Raw genomic sequence first — 23444 nt, 5'->3', positions numbered from 1 at the left:
TTTATAAAGAAAAGATTACTGGTGGCCCGGAGGTTTTTCCAGTTTCACCAGGACAGGTGAGTGAGCAAAGGCTCAGCCAGGTTGGGATTTGCTGACAGCTGCCTGAGTGCCTCCAAAAGAGACCTAACAGCTCAAGGAGTAATAGTACCATTGATCTGATCTCATCTCATCCCAAACTTTCATTGAGCTCTTGTTTCTCTACTGATACCAGTATATACAACATTCATGCAAAGCCTTGATGCCTTTATAGCGTATAAAGTTTCCAAAAATCGTAACACGATCCCCAGTATTCCACACGATTGAAGATCGCTGATCGCATGACGCACACACATGTCGGCAGAATGTCCTCCTTCACCAGATGTCGACCAACGTGACACAGTCGCGAGGATGTGTTTTTATGTAATGCAATAATGAATGTAATGAATTTACGTTCCCTTCGGCACTGAACTAGGCCGAGCTGGGTTGTTTTAACAAAATCGACTGTCGAAGCTTCTTGTATCGGGTAAGTTGCAAGTAAAAAGTAAGTGTTTTATTATTATCTTATTACTCAGATGGGTGTACGAGCTCATGGTCCACATGGTGTTAAGTGGTTACCTTGGTCCATAGACATCTAAAACGTAAATGCTGCCACCACCTACCTTGAGACATGAGACCTAAAGTCTCAGCGTTAACAGCACAACGGCTGCCCCATCCTTCAAACCGAAACGGATAACTGCTTCGCAGCAGAAATAGGCAGGGTGGTGGTACCTACACGTGCGAGCTCAAAATACTTCCTGCCAGTATATGCTTTAAAGAAATATCAGATTTGAGGATCTTACAAGATAATTGAGTGTCATCATTGAGGAGCCGTTGTGACCTCGGATCCCCCGAGTTATCACATTGTTTTCCCATGACCCCTCCCCCCTTAGTAGTCTTATATTTATGTTACTTATCAATCTCTTAGGACTTCTGTCGCGAGGAATTTATGGGAGAGAATTATTGCGGTATAATGCATACCACCTCTTTTTATTGTTTAGAAGGGGGGAAAGAGCTCACGGCCCACCTAGTGTTAAGTGTTATATAGTGATTACCCAAATTACAATTAATTTGTGCGTATTTCATTGTAAAAATTGGTACGTGTCTGTGGGATTTCAACACCAACACGGTCGCATCGCTCATACGTACATTATACGTACACCAGGTGCCTTATCCGCGGTCTGCTCACAACACCATGCAGATCGTAAAGTCTCACATACCCCGCGCGCCCCTTTTGCGCGGGGACCTCGTAGGAGGTTCGGCTCTGTACCCGAGAAAAAAAAAAAAGGTACCTTATCCTATAGTCCATGATGATTTCAAACTTATGCATCTCCCACCTTTACTAGGTTAGTAACGTTTGTAGAACAGCAATCCATGCATTTCAAAAGTACCGTTCAAATTTAATTAAAGTATTTTAAAAGTGGAACAAAATTCAACGTAAGTAAGCCATAATGTTTCCTACGAATACAAACCGGTTTCCGTAAATTTTACAAATCGGTTATCATCATCAAATCACAGATAAATCCTAAATTTTTAACAAATCTGTGCTAGTTACTCCAAGAAAAAAGAAACGGTAAATATTTAAAGATGACTTCAATTTTACGGGCGGCTTTTAGAAATTGGATATCAAGCTTTACGAAAAATAAATTGGCACAAATAATCGTCATTAAGAGTGCAACAAACTCCGAGTAAGAGTAAAATTTGCCTGAATTTTTCGGGAGAGCGCGCTTATAAATATAGCAGCACTTGCAATATATTTTATCTGCGCTATTTTTGTTTTGTTTTTTTAAACAAAATACTTTATTTTTGGAAATGCATATTTTGAAACGTAAAACTTTAATTAAACGACACGAAACGAGCATGTTTTTTATTTTTCCAATACTAAAGCAACAGTTTATTTAATGTGTGATATTCACAAATCTCGGCTTGACATAATTTCAAAACAAATTTAATCAAAACGAAATATGTAATTTATGTAAAAGTGTAGGCCTCAACCGCTCAAAAAAGCGCCATCACCGACGTCTCAGAGCACAGTTCTACCACTCAGGAAACCTGGGAACAGAATTCAGGTATTCAGAACTTTTCAAAATGGGAATACAGATATCCCTCGCAGCCCTCCCATATTTAACGCGGTAGATACGTTCCTACAAGTCCCGCGTTGTGTGAAACCGTGTTTTATAAGACTAGAAGCCACAACAAAAGGAAGAGTAACTTTTCTTGCTTTTTCTTAAATCATATTGACACTAGATGACCGAGCTTTGCTCGGTTTTTTTTTTGATAACGCCATCTTGTTGTGTTTTTAAAGCGGTTAGTTGCCCTCAATTAAGAAAAATAGTATTATTATTCGCCAATAGATGTCGGGAAGAGTTGATTATTGAAAACACGAATAAAACAACATTTTCTGAAAATTAATCGTAGCTAGATCGATTTATCGCCCCCGAAATCCCCTGTATGCTAAATTTTATGAAAATCGTTGGAGCTGTTTCCGAGATTCAGATTATATACATATTTATTAATATACAAGAATTGCTCGTTTAAAGGTATAAGATAAGATAAGAATAAGCAGAACAGTTTCGGCTATTTTGTGTGCTCATAGTGTATAATATATTTTTTTTTATAATTTTAAACGAAAATCCCGTTACCGTGTTGTCAAGTATCGTGTTATAAGACAGTTGCCTGTACGTCTGTAATTAATTAAATTCAAATAAAACATAAGGGTTTTTTTTTAAATAACTACCTCAAATTAATTTTTGAAATAAAATCGATCTTTTCTTTCCTTCGCTTCAAAGCAGAATCAAACAATTCATCCGTGTTTTTACAGCCCAGCGATTATCATTGGCATCATAAAGTTACTCTATGATTCAATACGTCTAACTGACGGAGCGAAACAGCGCGTTGCGTGACTGCGAACAATACAAATACTATCTTCAGTAGTTCTTTAGTCACCTTCTATTGAACTTAACCTTTTATTTATTTTTTTATGACAGAAGGATTACTGGTGGCCCGGTAGCCTTTCCAGTCTCACCAAGACAGGTGGGCGAGCAAAGGCTCGGTCAGGAGGGGTGATATTTGCTAACAGCTGCCCAAGCGCCTCCAAAGGAGACCTTACAGCTCAAGAGCAACTGCTTCGCGAATGCCTTTATTATCGGATCGAAATCGCGACCCGCTCAGAAGATCCGGGGAGAAACTCAGCTAACTTTACTTTTTAATATGAAACGGTAGCGGTTAAATAAAACTAATTTGGGAGGTAACGACAGAGGGAAGATCTTCTACCGAGTGGGTGAAGTTACTCAGTAGACCGACGGTCCGAATGTTGTTGTTCTGCCCTTGTTTTTTTTATTGCTTACATGGGTGGACGAGCTCACAGCCCACCTGGTGTTAAATGGTTACTGGAGCCCATAGACATCTACAAAGTAAATGCGCCATCCACCTTGAAATATAAGTTCTAAGGTCTCAAGTATAGTTACAACGGCTGCCCCACCCTTCAAGCCGAAACGCATTATTTTTTCACGGCTAAAATAGGCGGGGTGGTGGTACCTACCCGTACGGACTCACAAGAGGTCCTACCACCAGTAAAAAATATAAAAATCATACGTAAGATCAGGTAGACCGACGATCACACTATATAGTCTATTTCCTGAAGAGATTTAACGTGCGCGTCTCGCTGATGTTCATGTTTTCTTTTCTCCTTACTTGTACGAGCGTTGTAAAAAGTTTGTTTTATTAATTTCACTATTCCCAAGGTAGATTGACCCTTCGGCCATCTTAAATTAATCTACAGCAATGGTCTCTATAAAATGGCCGGAATATACTAAAATCACAATTCACTTTTTGGATGAATCCGAGTAGCCATATTTACGTTTTCACACATAAATGGTTGATAAGCCACCAATATTACAATATTATTTTCGTAATAAAACAATTAACAAGATGATAGCTCTGCACGTTCACGCTATAAAGCCAAATCCAGTTGCAACAGTTATGTTGCCGGTGCGAAAAACTATATAGTGAGCTATTCGCACGCGACAATACGAGGAAGCTCGTTGGGGTCACGCAAATTTGTCTGCCGTGCTTCGGGGTTTCCTTCTAAGGCAGACGAATATACAGCCCATCTGATGATGAGTGGGCACCGTCATATACGTTATTAAGACCAGGATCACTGGTCGTTTCAAGGTATTTTGAAGAAGACCTAAGATATTTTGAAAAAGTTTGAAGAAGGACATTTCTAGCGCTCAGGAAACTCCGGGGGAGTATGAAGCAGTGGTTCGCAACCCACGGCTCTTTGACTCTTTCGCAATATTTCTTATTATCTTGCCTTGTAATAGACGAATAAACATTTTTTTTAAAACACAAGGGTATAACATTATATGTGAAAAAAGGGCTCTTTGAATAGCTTTCAATTGCCGGCCACTGTCCTAGAAGCGTGTGGCACGTCGCGAAATTACTTAATTGAACTGATGCTCTCCAGTGACCGGCTGTCCTGTGTTTGTTAAAGAAATCATCTCTATCTCAAATATAATAACTAAATATTCAATAATATATAATACTCACAGCTACTATCATGGCGAGGTGCCTGTTGATTGCCTCGCCCGGCCAACAATACACTTCACAATCGCCCAGCATTGTATCCAAGCACCAAAAATCATTGTTATTCAAAGTCGATAACACCCCATCGGCCATTGCGGGACCATAGAGCACTAACGCGACCTTGATACCTTTAATCTTCCTATGCCGCCCAAACGACAGGATTATCGAGGTCCTTCGAGACACACCTGAACACTATCTGGGAGTACGACAACAAGCATCATACCGCAATGGATACTTCGACATCCTAGTTTAATATACGTGTCGTGGGTTCTAGGAGCTTCAGACCTGACGCAAAAGGCAATCGAAGCGCATGAGTGATTAACGGCAGAAGACCGGCCGGCGTCCACAGCACGCAACTACTACCAGCAACAGCGGTAATTACTGAACATTTTAAGGATACGCGTTACGTGTTGCATTGACCGCGACCACGAACGAACTAAGCGGAGGATCAGCAGAGACGCTCAAGCGACGACTTCGAAAAGAAAAAGTCACGTCAAAATGACCGACTTTTGAGAACGTTTGTTTGGTATTTTCCGGTTTCCGCGAGCACAGATATTCTATTCTCGAATTTACTAGATCGACGCTGGGTGTGTCCGGAGCTTATAAGTACATTTTTGGGACACACAAAGCATCTTACGATAAATTCACGTACAAAATAGTCAATACCAAGACATTAACCTCGTTCGTCAGTCGGGTAATGACAAAAAGGTCCGTAATCAAACAGCACGTAGCAGACTTGATTTTAAAAGGTTAATAGAAGACACAATCTATACCGAACATAAAAAGTGCGAAGTTGTTTGTTGGAGACGGTTTAAAAGGGGTCAGAATTACATATTTACTATTGAGTATTGACAAATAGAAGACGGGTGAAACCACAACAGACGCTCTAGATTTTCATTGATTTCTCTAGATGGACAGAACAATTTATAAGAGCTGTTCCAATCTTCAGGCTTTACTTCGCGCCGGTAATGGGTAGGATGTTGGTGCAGAACCTATACGTACTTGAAACCGGACATCACAAATGGCCACGATAACGGCCACATGGCAATGGTCCGGTACAGCACACGTCTTCAACGTAGAGATATATGTACTTCCATCGAAGTTTGAAATCAGCATAGGTAGATTCATTATCGTCACACCACGATAACATCTATTAGTCATGTAAATTCTACTCAGAGTTATTTCGTAATTAACGAGAGTGTGCTACTGGGTGCTAAAAGATCCGAAAAACTAGTTTCCAAGACTGGGTCAATAGGTTTCTCTGTCGTAATTAAGATGCTTATGAAGAAAAAGCATAGCACTAGCGTCATCCATGATTTTAGCAATGTCAATACAGTATTTAATAAGGTTAGTTAGCGATGGTAGGCCGCGTTGCTTGCAGCAACGTAAAATACCACTTATGTATTCGCTGAATTTGAGTATTAGGGTTGTTCGAGTATTTTACCAGAGTACTGCGATGACCAGCCAACATTCGCTGATGGTAGAGCATATTGAGAGCAGCACGTTTTTTTTGGCCAAGTTGGGCAGACCAGCTCGGTGCCACCTGATAACGAACGGTCATAGAAAGACACATCATGGATTCTACTGTTCAATGTGAGATACGACACTACCGTCATTAAGCCGGAGTATATGTCTGTTTCACGGCAGGTGAGGGCAGGGGGTCGGGGGACGGGTACTTTCGTGTGGGCTGTCAACAGTACCTGCGACCAGTATTTAAAAAAGCAAGGAGTTTATTACAAAAGCAACGCGTTTATTAGTTTGATCTGTATTTACCTATTCATTTATGTAACGGTATATTTATAGCTGCTGAGACGTGGATTGCGGCAGGTCGAGAAAAAGAAGATCGATGTTCTGAAAATGTGGTGATGGCTGGAGACGAATGCTTGGTATTTCATGGACCGAACTTCGCACCAATATCTCCATTCTTCAAGAATTCGGCAATAAGCAAAAATAAATATTTAGAAGTATTTTTCACATACTTCAAGATGACCAATTAATTCGGTGCACTCGTATCGAGGACAGTACAATATTTTTAATTTCGACCACTTTGACCGGGAGCACCAAGAAAAAAATATATTATTTGATTTGCTATCAAAGCGCGTTTTTAATATCGTTTTTTAAACGCATATGCATCGATTAAGAATAGATTTACGTGCTGCATAGTAGCAGATAGGTGAGGAATTGTGATCTATATTAATAGATTGTTAAATTTGCTAGATGTATACAAGCGAGATTTCGATGATCAATACGATAATTCATCATTCCCGTTTCGCAAATGACAGGATGTTTCTTGGTCTGCAAACAAAGCACCAACGAATTCATGAAATCGGCCAAGAAGACATAATATTTACAGTCGACGCACGGAAACACATTGCACGTTTATAATCGGAATTTCCTTTCGCATGCACTAGCACATTGCAGTGTCACGTTTTACAGAAGGCTTTACAGAAAGGTGTTCTGCACCAAATTAATGTTATTTAAATTCTCCTGAAATAGCGATTATGTGGTAATCTGGAAAAGACGGGTGGGTAGCTTTCCGAGTCAAAAATGCTGTTTACAACTTCATAAAACCCTTTTTTTTTTATTGCCTTTGTAGGCACACGAGCATACGGCCCACCTGATGGTGAGTGGTTACCGTCGCCCATGGACTTCAGCAATGCCAAGGGCAGAGCCAAGGCGCTGCCTACCGCATAACCTTAGAAGGAGTATTCGTCAAGTATTCTTCTTTCAAGGAGTCAGTGTTTCAGTGACTTGATGATGCAGTAGTTACACCCCTGACAGGTGCGTCGAGGGTTGTGGATTCGAATCCCAGGCAAACATTTGTGATTTGTTTGCTTTTTGTCTGGGTTTTTAATGTTTACATATTAATTTATATTTATATATTATACTTAAAAGTATACTCGTATATGTATTTATGTCACTCCTGGTACCAATAACACCGATACTCTTAATTTGAGGCTGGGGATGCCCGTGCGTGATTTGTTCCCAGTTGTTATGAACTGACGTAACCATAAGTGTTAGTAGTAGGTACACCATATTATAAGGGCGAATGATCGATTCCCAGTGGTAACAGTGGTTCTCCTAACATCCTATCTGCAGTCTTGACCACGGCGCTTGCAACACACCGAAATGTCAGGAAATCATGAAACGTGAAATTTTTGGTAAGACCCGTAAGACCGGTAAGTACCGTTAAACAAGAGAGTGTAATATTCTCAGTATGTTTTCAAAGTAGCATCTCAATAATTCTCTCGTTCTCTGATTCTTGTACATATGCCATTCATATATCAGGGAGTCCAGATATTTGGCAATTAACCTGAGCGTGGTTACTTAATGCCACCATTAAACAAAAAATCTCGACTTTGGGGGGATCTTTTAACATTAATTATCTCTCATGATTTGTTTATCCAACAATCGTTATGAATAGTAGAATTCTCAATGGCGACAATGATGTCAAGCATACGGCCGATAGTAAATCTGTAAGTCAACGTGTTTATGTTGTGTCGACTGTTGTTACGTGGCAACACTATGTATTATGTCACACAGTATATTTCGAAACGTCAAACTTTTGGCGGGAAAGTGAAGAGCCAGCAATTTTGTATGAAATGTTTTATTGTATTAATCTATATAGTGTATATGTGTATAGTGTTGTTTTTTCGTGATAGTGACGTAAACGTGTGAATGCACAATGGAACGAAGACGCTGCATGTGGGTTCTCTGATTCTTACAGGCAGTCCACTGAAGCCTCACAAAAAAAATTGATTTTTTACTGAGATGATAATTTTTTTTTTATTGCTTACATGGGTAGACGAGCTCACAGCCCACCTGGTGTTAAGTGGTTACTGGAGCCCATGGACATCTATAACGTAAATGCGCCACCCACCTTGAGATATAAGTTCTAAGATCTCAGTATAGTTACAAAGGCTGCCCCACCCTTCAAACCGAAACGCATTACTGCTTCACGGCAGAAATAGGCATGGCGGTGGTACCTACCCGCGCGGACTCACAAGAGGTCCTACCACCAGTAAATACTGTTTGTAGCCGAGATAAACACTGAGATGGCAAGATAAAAAACAGATAAATGTTGCATAAAGCACACCGCTGGTCCACTCTCGTGCTCCACTGACCAGAAAAGCTAGAATTAGCATAAACACAACGTTTGTTCACATCTCTGACACATTCATTAATAATTACACAATAATGTCATTTTTCGATGTGGTTCTTTATGATTTTATTATATATTAATAATTTATTAATATTTTTAGATAATTTTTAGATCATCAAATCCTAAATTAATAAATCCGTGTTGGATATTTTGCCTTTTTTTTTATCAAGCGACCAAGTCTTCGCTCTTGTTAACTGTAAAATTTAATGCCGTCTGTAAATTTATTAAGTGTATTTCATTCAATAAAATTTTGATGCTATTTCGAAGCTCTCGTAGTTCCTCCGAAAACGACAACTACTGCCAACGCTGGCCCCCCCTGGACATAACAATGTGATCAATATCGCCTTTATTTGATAAATAATTCGAATATTTTATATTGTAGTTACCGTGCTCACGGCCGACTTTATTTGACTATTGCGCTGACTACCGTCAAATTTTCGTTCTGAAAATTGTAGAATTTTTAATTTTGAATAGTGAACTAACTAATCATGAAATTTAAGTAGGAAAGTGGACCCTGGCACTATACAGGGAAAACGCTAGGAAAAAGAAGAACTAATGAATGAATCAATGAATAACGAAGAAGAATGAACTAATAATGAAAACAATAAACGCGTGATACAATGGTAAAAGTTGTTTTGATTGGACTATACTTTGAAGTCGTCGTGGCCTAAAGGATAAGACGTCCGGTGCATTCGTGACTAGCGATGCAACGGTGTTCGAATCCCGCAGGCGGGTACCAATTTTTCTAATGAAATACGTACTTAACGATTAACTTCCACGGTGAAGGAATAACATCGTGTATTAAAAATCAAACCCGCAAAATTATGATTTGATTAATTACTGGTCGTAGGACCTCTTGTGGGTCCGCGTGGGTAGGTACCACCACCCTGCCTATTTCTGCCGTGAAGCAGTAATGCGTTTCGGTTTGAAGGGTGGGGCAGCCGTTGTAAGTATACTAAGACCTTAGAACTCATATCTCAAGGTGGGTGGCGCATTTACGTTGTAGATGTCTATGGGCTCCTGTAACCACTTAACACCAGGTGAGCCATGAGCTCGTCCACCCATCAAAGCAATAAAAAAATCAGTAAATCCAAAACAAACCGAATATCTGAATGTCGTAAAAGGTCGAATACTTGAATGTCGTCACATATACAGCGAGTCGCACTACGTTACATGTAGATTGGCAGCCCCTGACCTAAGATGCTTAATGAACTATTTTCGGCGGGAAACTGAAAAGTGATGTGATATTCCAAAAATAAATTTACAAAACAACAAAGATATGTCAAAAGGTCGAGTTACCGATGGCCGTAACAAATCATAAAAGTATTTACCGGATTACGCAGTCTTGACTTTTAGACCGAGAACGCCTAAACCTAAGCCGTGCACTTTAACCATAGTAGTGTTGTAAACACAAACAAACACATCAAATAAACGTTCACAACGTGTATACGTCGCTTACTTACAATAAAGTTCTTTAATGTAACTACAATTACGTTGAATTTCTTTTGTCTCGGTTTTACAAGCAAGCACGCGATGTATGGGTGTGTGTATCACAGAATTACATGTCTTATTGAGAAAGGATTATGATGAAATTTCGTTTGAAGTCTATGTCGAAACAGAAGCTGGGTGTTACCAGACATTAAACGTGCTTTTTCTCCGAATTCGGGTGATTGTTATTAAGTTTACATTGACGTGGGTAATGTATCTATAGAGGGCTCAGTTGTCAAGAGCGGGGCCTTTGGTTTAGGATGGAACAAGAAAAACTTTAAGCTTTATGTTTACGGCCTTTGCCGCCGGAAACAAACTTTAAATCCACTTTCAATGTAATTTAACTATTGTTATAACACAAGCCAACCTCTCATATGAACCCGCCAAGTCATGTAAACTCTAAACAACTTTAAATTACTAAGTTAACAGTTGTACTTGTCATTTTAATTAAATTAAAATTATCTGAATCTCCATTCTGCGGAGACCACAAATACCGGACGTAGGTTCGTCTTAGGTAATAAAATTACATCGTTTTGGTTAAGTACATTACGCGCGAACCATTAGCTCTACACGTAATTTCGGATCCTCCCGGTCCACTAATAACAGTGCTTCTAGGTACCCCAAGCATCGTTCTCGTCGAACCCGTCGCTTGCGACGAAGGGCTCGACGAGTAAGTTAATCCACATACACAGCCCATTTCCGTTCCACGCGGGGTCTTCTCAGTGAGTCGCGTTTCCGATCCGGTGGTAGATTCTGCAAAGCACTGCTCTTGCTAAGGTTAGTGTTAGCAACGACGTCAAGTTTGAGCCCCGTGAGCTCAGCTACTAGTAAGGCTACGCTGAAATGGTGTCTCTCAAGACAATCAGCTTACGTAAGAAAAAAAATGGCTCCTATATTTAAAAGTACTAAGAACAATCAACTTATCCTTAAAGCGGTAGTTGTTGCATCCCGTGCGAAACCATAAAAACATTTAAACAATTTCCTTATAAACCGCAGAGACTTCACGCCCACAGCCAGTCTGTACACGACCCCGGCCCGGGGTCAGCACCGAGCTCCGCGTCAAAGTCAAGAACGACGCGACCTCAAAACGGCATTTATTTCTATGAGTAACAGTTATTTACGAGTATACAGAATAACGATAATAGACTTTTCGACAGATTACCGTTGGCTGGAACCGGTTCGGAAAGAGTTTCGATTGGCCCGCGCGACCGGGACCATCCTAGCCACTTCCGCAGGGTCAAAGCCTCCTTTAATTATTTTCGAAATATATGTGAAAACCATTCCGGTATCGAAATGGTAAATCGAAGAATACCGATTCTGTCATGTCGATTCTGATTTTACGTATTTATTTCAACGGCACTTTCCCCTTTCATGCCCCGCTCGGGGAGGGAGGAGACCTCAATGAAATTCATAAATAGCATAACTGCAAAAAAAGTCATAATCACTCGGGATGACCTAAGAATTATATAAATTGAAATCTATTCAGACACATACGAGTCACATACGAGTGAAATAAAAATCACACATAAACTTGAAAACCTTAACAGTGATTTTTGAGTACTCGCGTATAACAGACTCTTTCTCTCAATACATATATAATAATACAGAAGATAACAACTTACCACTTCTATATACGCCGTTTACAATTTCGTCACAATGCAATCCATGTCTGAAACAAAAAATAAATATAGTTTAATTAATTAACAGCGAACTGTCAGATATGTAGCTATAAAAAATTAAAATCACTAAAAAAGTACTTTCAAATGTCTGTCTGTCAGGCTCACAGTCGACCTGGCGTTAAGTCGTTACAGTATCTTTACCTCGAGATGAGGCGACTCTAATGTGCGTCTCACTGTTTAGATCATACAGGAGCATAAGGACGCTTTACAATTTGTAGGGCATGCTCTTGACAACGTGCGGCCAAGGTTGTTATCGCCACGAACTCTTATCAGCTACGATTGAGCACAAATTAACGATTACATAAATTTAATTGAGGTTATTGGTAATTAAACGTCTCTCGCTTGTGTCATTGCGTTAATGTTAATGAACTCATGGCCAGATCCCGTACTGACAGAACAGAGCTGATAACCGATTAGAACGACATTCGTTGGCGGTTTGGTTGGGATCTGCCTGCGGTGATCTTCACCCTGAATACTTAGTAACATTACCAATTCTGCTAAAGCTAGCAATTCTCTCAGGTTGAGCGCGTAAGCTCACCTACCAGTCCACGAGAAGTTGGTATAGCCCCTTAGGCTACCAACGATTAAGTAGGGGAAAAAACCAGTTCAGCACCCAAGTGCCTTTCTTTTGCTTAAGACGGGTGGATGAGCGCCACACTTGTGTTAAATGGTAACGGGAGCCCATAGACAACGTAAATGCCACCACTCACCTCGAGACATGAGTTCTACGATCTCAGCTGTAACAGTACAAAGGCTGCCCCGCCCTTCAAACCGAAATCCATTACTGCTTCACGGCAGAAATAGGCAGGGCGCTGGTTCCACCACCAGTAAGCAATAGCAATATTCTATGACATTGTAACTATGGTAAAACTGTACCAGCATCTAATTGTGACTGATGGGAGGATGCACTATAAGCCCACAAGAGTAGGTGTCTCCGTGCTGCTTATTGCAGTCAAGAGTTTTCGGTTTGTAGGGCACAACTGTGACTTCAATCTGCTTCTTCAGACCGGATGGCGGCTTGACTGGGTCCCTGCCATTTTTGATGTTGACGGTGACCAAACAGCAGGTGGTCCGTGGGTAATTTGGTCTCTATGTCCTTCTATAAAGACAATAAAATGTTTAGTGCTGATTAACATGTCGAATGGCTTTAATGTTATCAAACTTTGGAGATGGACTCTTTTGTGCCAAACGTCAATAACATAACATAAGCGTAAATGTATTTGATAAAAATGTTATATCGAAAAATATGTCAGAATTGACGGTCGAATGGTGATCACGGGACGAACACTAGTCACATTAAAACGATCATAAAATGACTATTTTTAGAACACATTCATACTTAACTAGGTGCTAGGTACATAGACAAAATCAGACAATTGTTACTTCGCGAAAAGTAAACATTATCCGCCACGCACGACGGCACATGTGGCTCGAAGTGTTTCTTGGCCACAGATGACGTCAGCCGAGCTTACGCAATAGAAAAAAAGCTTCGTAAAATATACGAGGTCATTTCGAGAAACGATAATTGCTGTATAGTTCTCTATTATAATGAAGCTATCTTACCCATAGACACAACCCACTGAGTTTCTCGCCGGTTCTTCTCAGTGGGTCGCGATTCCGATCCGGTAGTAGATTCAGCGAAGGACTATTCTTGCTAGGACCAGTGTTAGCAATTCTCTCAGGTTGAGCCCGTGAGCTCACCTACTGGTCTGCGCGAAGTTGGCATAACCCCCAAGGCTACCAACGATTAGGTAGGGGGAAAAAAACTGTCTTGTCAGAATGTAATACTGTGTTTAGTGCGAGGTTCGTCCCGACGCGACGGCGACGCCAGGACGTCGCGACGCCCGCCTAGACGCGGGTGACATCATCCCGAAATTCATTGGCCGTTCTGGAATATCACTGTTCCGCATTGTATAAATTTAGAGGGATAATGATAGTTTCCTTGTAGCCATTTTTTATTGCCCTTGTACACATATGAGAATACGGCCCACCGTTGCCGATGATTACCGTCGCCCATGGACTTCAGCAATGCCAGGGGGAAAAGCTAAGCCGCTGCCTACCGCAAAACGATTGAGAGAAAGAAATGTGTATTGAAGTCTGCGTTGTGCTCCTGGTATTGTTGATGTCCACCAGCTACAGCGACGAACTCCAAACAACGGCATTTTCGAGAGCGGGGACTTTCCTTTGTGTTTGTTTTCCGACCGTCTGGTGTAGTGGTAAGTGACATGGTCACTACACAAGGGGGTCGCGGGTTCGAATCCCGCCAAGGAAAGATATTTGTATGATAAATATAAATTTCTTTTCCAGGGTTATGGATGTATATTAAATATATTATGTATGTGTATAATAAAAATCTTACATTTATTTCCGTTATCTGGTACCTGTAACACAAGTTCTTTACGAATTTATCACGGGACCAGTTAAGGTGGCGTGATTGTTAGTAAATATTTATTTATTTATTTATTTCCATGAACCTGCTGACGAGCGAGAGAGGCGTCTGCGTGTCTGGCTGCAGTCCCGTGGTCCCGTGGCCCGGGGACCGAGTTCGATGTAGTTATTATTAATACAATCGGCTTATATCTTGTGAATAATTGATTGCCTTATAGCTCTAATCGTTGGCGACATATTCTTTATTGACGTTTGGTGGGGGTCTTAATGCACACTTGTTTTTTTTATGGCCCTTGTAGGCATCTGAGCATACGGCCCACCTGATGGTGAGAGGTTACCGTCGCCCATGGACTTCAGCAATGCCAGGGGCAGAGCCAAGCCGGTGCCTATCAAACATGCCATGTCATGTTCAAATGATTCTAAATCAACCTGAAGTCGTCGTGGCCTTAAGGATAAGACGTCCGGTGCATTCGTGTTGAAGCGATGCACCGGTGTTCGAATCCTGCAAGCGAGTACCAATTTTTCTAATGAAATACGTACTTAACAAATTTTCACGATTGACTTCCACGGTGAAGGAATAACATCGTGTAATAAAAATCAAACCCGCAAAATTATAATTTGCGTAATTACCGGTGGTAGGACCACTTGTGAGTCCGCGTGGATAGGTACCACCGCCCTGCCTATTTCTGCCGTGAAGCATTAATGCGTTTCGGTTTGAGGGTGGGGCAGCCGTTGTAACTATACTGAGACTTTAGAACTTGTATCTCAATGGTGGATGGCGCGTCTACGTTGTAGATTTCTATGGGCTCCAGTAACCACTTAACACCAGGTGGGCTGTGAGCTCGTCCACCCATCTAAGCAATAAAAAAAAACAATACTGAGATTGTTTTCTTCGTTTCTCCGAAAATCCTCTATATCACTACCTCAGCATTTACGTGCAAGGTTTTCTGGAATCAATGTGTAATCCCCAGCCAGATCCCCCGAGACTCCACACAGTAATTTGAGTGAAAAGGGCGTGTATCAATAAACAAACGCTTCTTCGTCTTAAAGTGAATGTAATGATCAGAGAAATAGGGATGTAAAAAATAATCCAGCTCATGTTTCGACGCTGATATTCCACGCAAGGTCAGACTAGACCATGAGTAATTAACGAAAAGTGAGTCATCCGTGACCCACCCAAAACAATGAGACCGAACCTATTTTAATCAACTAGAAACTTTCATTTTTATTTGTGCAGACGGATGAGCTCACGTTCTGAGCGTTGGTAATCGTGTATATTGTCATTATATTTTACATTTTTCTTCATAAAACTATTACAAATAAGAAAATTTCTAAAATTACGAAAAAAAAAGTAAGTAATCGTGTTTTGAAAGACTTAAAGGAAAGAGACAAACTCATTTACTCATTGAGGTGGTCGTGGCCAAGGGATAAGACGGCCGGTGCACACGTATCGAGATACACGACTGTGCCGGGTTCGAATCCCGCAGGCGGGTACCAGTCTTTCTAATGAAATACACACTTAGCTCATGTCACGAATGACTTCCACGGTGAAGGAATAGAAAGGCGTAACAAACAAGTCAAAAAAAATTGCGTTATTACAATATATTTTTTTATTGCTTAGATGGGTGGACGAGCTCACAGACCACCTGGTGTTAAGTGGTTACCGGAGCCCATAGACATCTACAACGCAAATGTCGTCACCCACCCTGAGATAAGAGTTCTAAGGTCTCAAGTATAGTTACAACGGCTGCCCCGCCCTTAAAACCGAAACGCATTACTGCTTCACGGCAGAAATAAGAAGGATTGCGGAACCTACCCGTGCGGACTCACAAGACGTCCTACCACCAGTAAATTGAGAAGTAGCATCATAAGAAGTAGTATCATCCGTTCTGGATTGAAGGGTAGAAATCCCCCAACGGTACAATCTAAGCTTACATCTCATGTTTTAAAGTTTACTAGTGATCTCCGGTAGTCGAAATTCGACTATAATTAATTGAAACTATAAGTTTGTGCACTATTATGATTTTATTGTTAAAGACTTATTACACTTCTATAATCACAGATTTCGCCAAAACTCTACTTTAGAAAAATATTATTAAAGATAAACAATATTTAATTTATTCTCAACCGTAGAACCGTCAGACCACAGACTACAAGTAATATGAAAATTTTGACAATAAATAAATAGTATGCATGCGAGTGTGTGTGTCAAATAGGTAGTGTGTGTAATGTTTTTTTTAATCGATTTAATGTATTTTTTATACTTACATAATTTTAAAAAATATTAACATTCTGCACTCCTTCTCCAGATTCTCTATAGTGTGGGAAATTTCATACTCTTCCGTCCGTGCGATTTTCGTAAAAAGTTTTTGCTTCACGTATTAATATATAGATTCTACGAGTTCTGGTAGCGACAGAAAACAACAAATAGCAACACGACCGGCACCGGTCCGCGGACGCTCTCTGCCCGCCCCAAATACAACCATTATCCGTGAATATGCAAATACACATTCGTCTGAGAAATAATAAATAATTGTTTGATACGGCGCGCGACCGCAGACCGCCGAGTGTGGTTACCGCGCAACTAGGTTACCGCGTATGAGGGTTCACGTCTCTACTATTGTATTGGAAAACAGGAATGTCCGTAGGTTTGTTGAATATATTTGACGGCTTCGGACGAGTATCGTTCCATCCGAGCTTCAGACAGAGGGTATAACATGCCCCGCCTACCACCTCCAGGCGGAGGTCTCTAGAGCAAGAAAACCTCAATCCGAACAACTGTCTTCTTTGTCTAGTTCGTTTGCATATCTTTCACAACACATTGCATCAATTTCAGTATTTATTTAAAAGAGCAACCGCCCATCTGATAATGACAATCATCACCCATAGAGATCAGCGATGCTAGAGGCGAGTCGAAGAAGATGGCTATCGGTGTAGCCCTTTGTATGTAGAGCCCACGCGTCCCCACATACATTCCCTGGGCACACACGGGACGTCAAATTTTCCGATCTCTACGATAATAAATAAATCCTTTCAGAAATCACATAGTTAGAAGGTATTTTAGATCTGATGAGAGAGAAAAAAAGTTCGCCGCAAACCACCATAATTTCTTGCGAAAAACAGCGAGATTCTTCCTGGAACCCGTAGGGAACGAAAAAGACCTTCAACAAAGGGCGTGACTTCTGCCCGGTAGACCAACGCTCCAATCTATGAGGTTAGGAACTTGTTGTTGTAGTAGGATTATCGAAAACCACGGATCATTGCAACGATTCTAAAGCGATTGCAAAGGACCGGGTGATTGGAATCTAAGGCAGGTTTACCGGTTATCTACCATAACGAATTGCCCTTCTTTAAAATATTTACAACCACTTCACTCTACAACCAATGCAGTTTCCACGGAAACGCTAATGTTAGTAATATTTCATGGAAAATAACGTGCATCAACAATAATGCTCCTAATTAATAAACCATTTAAAATTTCGAAACTTCCATATCGTTGATTCGATACCTATACTAGCATCGCACTTGCCCAGTACGAATGAAAGTGGAAAGTTTTTGACAAACGTGACGAGGAATGCGACATTTCAACCGCAAGCTGAATCTCAATAGTGAATTCACTTACACTGATTGTATTAATAACATGACGAAGTGTGATCGCAAATGGACGAAGGATATAACTGCTGTTACCCGTGACTTCGCCTGCGTGTTCATGAAAAAGTTTCAATGTAGGCTTCCGTGAGAATTAAATGTTTTTTCAAGATTAAAAGTAGTCTATATATCACTGTCTTGTCGTAAAACTTAAAAATAAAAATCATGTCAATCCTTTGCTTCATTTTGACGACAAAAGAATAAACAAACAGACAGACTTTCACATTTATTATATTATATAGGTTGGGGAAAAGTCTTTTCGCATTATATGTACATATAGTATGTATGAATTTGTAATAAAATTTCATTGGCTATATACTAGTTGGATCTGGCTGGTTTTGGCTGCGTCCTACCAGTAATGACTTACGGAGCCGAAACGTGGACACTCACAGTACGGTTGGTCCGTCAGCTCAAAGTCGCTCAGCAAGCCATGGAAAGAGCCATGCTCGAAGTTTCTCTGAAGGATAAAATCCGGAATGAGATTATTCGATAGAGAACTAGTCATCGACATAGCTCAAAGAGTCAGCAAGCTTAAGTGGCAGTGGGCTGGCCATATATGCCGTAGGACTAACGATCGCTGGAGCAGACGGGTTCTCGAGTGGAGACCGCGCAGCGGAAGACGTAACGTGGGACGCCCCCTGGTTAGGTGGTGCGACCTTGGTGACCTTCGAACGGTGGCCGGCAAGAAGTGAATGAGGAGAGCCGCAGACCGGGCTCAGTGGTGTGGATTGTAAGAGGCCTATGTCCAGCAATGGACGACTGTGGGCTGTTGATGATGATGATGATGATGATGATGATGATGGTTTTGGTATCATAAAAATTTTAAATTTTAAAGAAGTTAATTCCAAATTCAAATTAGGAAAATATGTCATTTTTATTTATTTTCCGTACCTAGGTACTGTCAAGATGAGTGAATTTATCGATACGAAATGTAAATATATTAAAAAATGTTGTGAATTTTCGAATTAAATGCGAAGAAACTTTTTCCCCAACCTATTATATTATATAGGTTTGGGATGTATGGATATTATGCGCTACAAAATTGGAACAAACATGGCTGTTTTCGATACCATCTCTTTAATCTAATAATATTATATTATGCAGCTCCCATGTTCTTGGTTTTATTTTCGTAATGACGCAAGCCACTTAACCGTTCGTTAATCTCGAAGTATACCGCACTAATTGTCCTCAATTACTTATGACTAGTTAATACGTATCGGCGTGGCTTCTGGATCCGAGTTTCACTTTACTCATTCATTGCTTAGATGAAAAGTGAGCCGCATTTAAAGCAACACAAAAGATAAACGTAAGTCAACAGTCTACAGCAGTAGGCAAAGGCTTGACTGTGCCCCTGTCATTACCATTGTCCAGTAGCTACGGTGACTCTTAAACACCTGGGTTTGTCTGCCAACAACATACAACATAACCATTTTATTTATGTATCTATAGCGCTGGTATGTCACAGTGTTATTTTATTCATTAATTAATTAATAAATAGGAACATCCTTAAGCTATGTACAACAAAATAAAACATAATTTGATTGTTTGGTGCTGTATTAGAATAACATCCCCCCATCTCATGGTGGACATTGTAAGGAGACTAGGGGATTCACGGGAGCATGGGCAGCAGTGTACTGTGATCGCCAAACAAGATTGACTGCTGTAGGACGTATTGTAATCCCGCAAGGCTAGGTCACACCACCCTGCCTGTTACTACTGTGGAAGCGATCAGACATTTCCGATACAATTGTGGAGGGGTGAAGGAGGTAAGCCCATTAAAAACTGGATGATTTTTGGGACGACAACTCTCCAATGATGCAAACGACCCAACCTTACACACAAGGGCCAAGTCAAGATGTTAACTCATAGACTGCTGGGAGCTCATGGGCATCACAACATAAATATAAATAGCGGCTGTCTCAATCCATAAATCAGACCTTGTCATATCTGCGCTACCAAACTTGGCAGGAAGAACAATAACAATTTTATTCATAATAATTGAAAACGAAATCAAGTAGGTATGTGTTTAGGATCTTTTTTGAAACCGGCCAATAAACCTAGTTTTTAAACACTTGTTCATACAATACTTTCTAAGCATGTTTTAATTAATATTTACATCGAATTCAGGACACACATTATAATACTATGTAACTTGTAGAAAACGAAACAGACAATTTTGAATATAATTATCGTTACAGCATAATAATATGAGTGAAATATAACCACTCCAGCTCACAATGCACCATGGCTTCAGCTTGTTTTCCTGCTAAACTTCACACAATTAGAATATCCAGTGCGGTTTAGAGCTATTTTTATTGCCTTTCAAGGCATAGGAAGATACCATCACTTAAAGTTGGATGGTTTCTGTGAGTGTGGATGTTAATAACAGATCACAAGGGAATCTGATGCAGTATATTCTAATCCTGGTTCAAAGAATGAGATATCATAGTATTCAGGAAACAATGAAGGGGAATTAATACCAGAGTTAGGTGGTATTTAGCAAAAATGTCCACTGAAAATGCAATGTGGATCAGCAGTGGTTCTCCTTTATGAGGATGAAGTCGGTTCTGTTAGCAATTCGTGTGATGAGAAAGAAAACACCAGTATATTAATTCAATACAATTTCAAAGAATCATAAATTATTTTAACTTAAAATTTCCATCATAACATTCTTTTCTATTAGTAAGATACATGTTAGTTTAATATAGTTTTAATGACATCAGCCACTAAGAGTGATTTGTGCCTGATAATTCTAGCTTAATTAATGATTGCATTGACAAAACTGTTATAAAAAAAAAAAAAACTAATATCTTTCAATTTTAGCATTTATTTTAATTTAGATGTAACAAACCACCAAACTTTTGTTAGCTTTGCAGCTGAAACAAGCAGGTACCTATACTATACCACCACAGGGCAGTAGTATTTGTAACCAATGTGATGTTGCCAAAATGATGAAATGAATAGTCTGTTCTTAGATATATCTGAACATATAGACTGGGATAACATTCCCAGCCTTTTTCTATCATTATAAAAAATACAAATTGACCCACAATTCAAACTTAATTATTGTACATGTATTCAAATTTGATCTTCATGAGTCTAGCAGTTTAAGCATGACACTAAAAGCAAAGAAATATTAATCGTTTGGGGTCATGTACACCATATTGTTATCTTTTGTTTGTTATGTACTGATACAATTCTAAAGTGTATTTTTATTTATTTCCAATAGATTGAATTTTATATTTCAGATATAGCCTACTTATTATAATACTGCAATTTTTTTCAAAGAATACTCTAATAACAGTGCTTTATGTTAATAGTGTAAGTCTTAAAATAAAGATCAATAATACTTGAAGTCTTTTTCAACATGTATAATAAACTTGTTTTTCCTACAACGATTTAATAAATTGATTTAACATACCGTCACTGTAGGGGGTAGACAGAGCCTAAAAATTCCATTTGACAAGTCACTGCACCACACCAAAAATGTTAAGAAAATAATAATTAGAACTAGGTAATGTAAAATTTACAACACAATCAAAAACATACATTCATTAATCGAATTCAAACTAAGCACGTATCAATACAGAAGTTCGTCACTACTTTTTCGTTCAATTACGTTTAAGATGTATTTATTTATGAATTAACGTTTTAAAATATTTTTGTTGTACACAATACACATATGACCTGTGACATCACTGATCGCTATCGCACAAGTTTTTTGTCATTTTTTTATTCAATTTATTTTCGACACACCCACACACGCGAAAGTCAACAACCGTTTGACAGCTTTGACAATAGTTTCCTCTTCGACTTTGACTTGACATTTGATTGGCTTTGTACTTCAGTGGCTGTCAACCTCAATAAACGTTACTTTTATGAGCTATCTTTTTTTTTTTTTTTTTTTTTTTTTTTTTTTTTTTTTTTTTTTTTTTTTTTTTTTTTTTTTTTTTTTTTTTTATTCTCTCTGAAATTCTGTTACTTTTTTTTTTTTATTGTTTGTTATGTATGTATGTTTATGATCGTATCGTTCGTAATTGTTAAATAAAATAACTACTTGTTAATATTGATTTTTTCTAAAATTCAATATCAATAAATTGGCAAATAAGATGATGTACTTGAAATAGTATTTATAACAATATGCGATTCCACAAATCACAAAATTTAAAAGTAATCTCTAACTGTAAATAAATTTTATGTTATATTCTAATGGAACCATAAATTAGTACCTCAAACGTACCTTATAGTATTTAACAAGTTCCAGAACGTTATTATCAACGTCGTTAGTGGTTTACAATCAAGCAGTAAAAGTGTCATTGAGACATTAAAACCGTGAAAGGGAAGATCTCTCACCGCACTTCACAATTCGTCTTAGTCTGGTGGATAAGACGCCTGATATACCAAGCGATACGAGTGTGACAACGTTCAAATTTGGTACGCAGGTCCCAATTCGTATAAGGAAATATTTACTTGCAACGTGTACACGAACAGCTTCCACAATCAGGGAATATCCTCCCCCTTGCATCGTGTTCATCAGTGTTGAGGGTCGTGACCTTCACGGAGCACTTTTATTTGGACTATGTTCCTCCTTTGCTTCCTGTCCTCAAAAGTAATATCATCCAACACCTAGCATTACAAACAAGCAAAGTAGAAATAAAAATGCTTTATTATGTAGTATGGCATATTGTCACTCTACACGCACAGGGCGGCGAGGTACCCGCAGGAAGCGAGGGTTAGCTGCCGTTCAATACAATGACATACAACAGCCAGGATGGAGGTAGCAATCCGTGCCGCTTCACATGGTATGCTAATATATATTGTGGCGAAACATTTGGTTCCGTCAGGCGCATGCGCGACCGAAGGAATCTAGGAGGCTATGATCCCCGTCATTTCAACAAAAAACATTGTACATTTATTTTTACATAAAATAAACTTATTACTATTATGCGTCCTAAACATACATAATATAGTTTTCACGTAATTATTATAAATGGTAATTAACGTACCCAATTAAGTAATTTGAGGTCATGATTATTTCTACAAAGAATGTCTATAAAATATATATTTTTGTGCCTAAAGTGTATTAAGATAGTATAATCAAGGTATTGGTGGAACCTTAGAGTAATGGGTGGAACTTAATAATGTCTGCCTTTACTTTCCGTGCATTTTTTTTACGTACCTACCATGATAAATAGGGCGCTGGAACGACACGGAGTGCCCCCCTACCTTCGCCGGCTGGTGGGTTCCTACTTGGAAGACAGATCGGTCACGTGTACCGGACACGGTGGGATCGTGCACCGGTTCCCGGTCGTGCGCGGTGTTCCACAGGGGTCGGTGCTCGGCCCTCTTTTGTGGAATATCGGGTATGACTGGGTGCTGAGGGGTGCCCTCCTCCCGGGCCTGAGTGTAATCTGTTACGCAGACGACACGTTGGTCGTGGCCCGGGGGGGGGAGTTTTGCTGAGTCTGCCCGTCTTG

The 23444-nt window shown here is 39.7% G+C and overlaps 1 protein-coding gene across 2 annotated transcripts in view; it reads right to left on the bottom strand.

Moving 5' to 3' along the window:
* Positions 1-21754, bottom strand: part of LOC101737509 (GTPase-activating protein CdGAPr) — a 53450-nt gene extending 31696 nt beyond the window's left edge. The window contains exons 1-3 of one of the 2 annotated variants that reach the window (XM_062675311.1): positions 21389-21754; positions 12808-13030; positions 11875-11921 (exon numbers count right to left, since the gene is read on the bottom strand). The gene's annotated coding sequence lies outside the window, so the exon portion shown is untranslated. The remainder of the gene's footprint in view (positions 1-11874; positions 11922-12807; positions 13031-21388) is intronic. The other variant, XM_038019172.2, reaches the window with a different exon arrangement.
* Between the last annotated feature and the right edge of the window lie 1690 nt (positions 21755-23444).

The sequence above is a fragment of the Bombyx mori genome, chromosome 23 (assembly GCF_030269925.1).
Source record: "Bombyx mori chromosome 23, ASM3026992v2".
Taxonomy (NCBI): domain Eukaryota; kingdom Metazoa; phylum Arthropoda; class Insecta; order Lepidoptera; family Bombycidae; genus Bombyx; species Bombyx mori.
This window is presented reverse-complemented; position numbering and strand designations above follow the sequence as displayed.